This window comes from Myxocyprinus asiaticus, chromosome 5, assembly GCF_019703515.2.
Source record: "Myxocyprinus asiaticus isolate MX2 ecotype Aquarium Trade chromosome 5, UBuf_Myxa_2, whole genome shotgun sequence".
NCBI lineage: Eukaryota > Metazoa > Chordata > Actinopteri > Cypriniformes > Catostomidae > Myxocyprinus > Myxocyprinus asiaticus.
The window spans coordinates 39,024,921-39,026,919 of record NC_059348.1 but is presented as its reverse complement, the minus strand read 5'-3'; the positions used below and the strand labels follow the sequence as shown (position 1 = coordinate 39,026,919).

Here is a 1,999-nt window from a genome sequence, read left to right as displayed (position 1 = left end):
CTTTTGAAGGTGCAGCTGTAACAATCAGTTGTACATATGAAAGCACTGATCCATCCCCAACTATCTTCTGGTACCAGCAAAAAGGGAATGGATCCCCAAAATACATGCTGAACACAATTAGTGCTTATGGAAATAAAAACCAAGAGTTCAAAGACAGGTTTAATGCCGTTCTCGACAGCTCTTCAAAATCAGTTCCACTGACAATCCAGGATCTGCATGTGTCTGACTCTGCTGTGTACTATTGTGCTCTGCGGCCCACTGAGACTAAAACACATTCAGCACTCATACAAAAACTCTGTGTGAGCATTCACAAGTTTGAATCATTTACATCTTTAGTTTTTAATTTTGTAATTTATTGTTACATATGTTTTAATATGTGTTCAAATTTAAACTCTATTCAGATTACTTCCAAGTTCTAATTGAAATAAAACTAAGAATGTCAATTTTTCTTTGACAGTCATTAAATCAGAAATGCAACTCAATGCTGTTCATACAATTAGTATTATTTTACCCTTAAGCCTACTGTTGTTATAAAGCACTTTTATATTGCTTTGAAAAATGTATTGCTCCGGACTATGTTATCATGTAATAGCTCTTGCAAATGAGAAGACTGGTACAAATAGTTTTTGAATACATTAAAATATATTTATTTTTATTTAAATATATTATAGATAAAGATATAAGACTATTTAACTCAATTCTGTTACTGTATTCTATTGTAATTTTATCTGGCCACTCATCTCAATTTTCTGAATCAATCAAAATATTGTATTATACATTTACTGTAATCATTTTGCAGACACTTTTAGATAAAAGTGACTTACAAATGAGGAAAAGCACGAGCAATTTATCATACAGGATCCAAATATATTAACAGTATACTGCAACATCTTGGTTTGAAAGTAAACCAGAGAAGTGTAGCTGCATAAAAGTAGAAAAAGAGAATTCATTTGTTATAGTAGACATATTATACATGTTGATTATAATATTATTTTAAACAACAATTTAATATGCATAATTTGTTAAAGGAATTGTACTTTCTGGTTTAAATGTTTAACTATCACAAATCATTCCTTAGATTTTCAATGTAATTTACAACAACGGAGATATTCACAATGAAATACAGTCACCACAAGGGGGAAGCACACCCTTAATTGTGTAAGGATGTGAGAGCAGAAAATATCAAGAAAAATGCACTAAGGTTGCAGAGATCTCTCATAAAGAGAGAGTCATATTAGTTTACAGTACTTCACAATTCTTTCTCTTTAACTCACAATAACAATGGTAAAATGGGTGGCAATTGCTCTTTTCATCAGTGCACAAGATATTGGTGAGAACATTCTTTCCACATTCACACTTTAGTAGCCTATTTGTTTGAGTCACTTGATGTATGTCAGTGATTGTTCATTTGCAAAAATAAATAAATAAATAAATAAAATAAATAAATAAAATAAACAGTATTGTGAAATGTATATTTTCCAGTGTGCTGGGGACAAGACAAAGTTGAACAGCCATCAAGAGAAATGACTTCAACTGAGGGAGATCAAGTGACTTTACTGTGCAATTACACTATTGTGAGTGCAGTAAATGCATATCTCTTCTGGTACAAACAGCTACCGAACAGATCACTTAAATTCATTCTGAGTGATTTTTCTTTTGGGAAAGGATCAACTGAGCCTGAATTTAAGGAGAGGTTCAATGCAACATTGGACTCCATATTAAGAAGAGTTCCACTGACAATCAAGAGTCTGCATGTGTCTGACTCTGCTGTGTACTACTGTGCTCTGCAGCCCACTGTGACTAAAGTGTATGCAACACTCATACAAAAACATTATTTTATGACGTACAATATTTCTAGCTTTAGCAACATTAACGTTGAAATTAACGTTGCACAAACACACGTGCCCGAACACACACATGTAGGTGCAGCTATCCTTAAGAGGACTCTCCATAGACATAATGATTTTTATACTGTATAAACTATAGATTCTATCCCCTA

The 1,999-nt window shown here is 32.7% G+C and overlaps 1 long non-coding RNA gene across 1 annotated transcript; it reads left to right on the top strand.

Annotated features, from left to right (window-relative positions):
* The first annotated feature begins 1,286 nt into the window (after positions 1 to 1,286).
* LOC127440374 (uncharacterized) lies at positions 1,287 to 1,789 on the top strand. The gene is made up of 3 exons (XR_007897123.1): positions 1,287 to 1,330; positions 1,483 to 1,574; positions 1,666 to 1,789. It is a non-coding gene; the product is annotated as an uncharacterized LOC127440374 (long non-coding RNA).
* Positions 1,790 to 1,999: the final 210 nt, after the last annotated feature.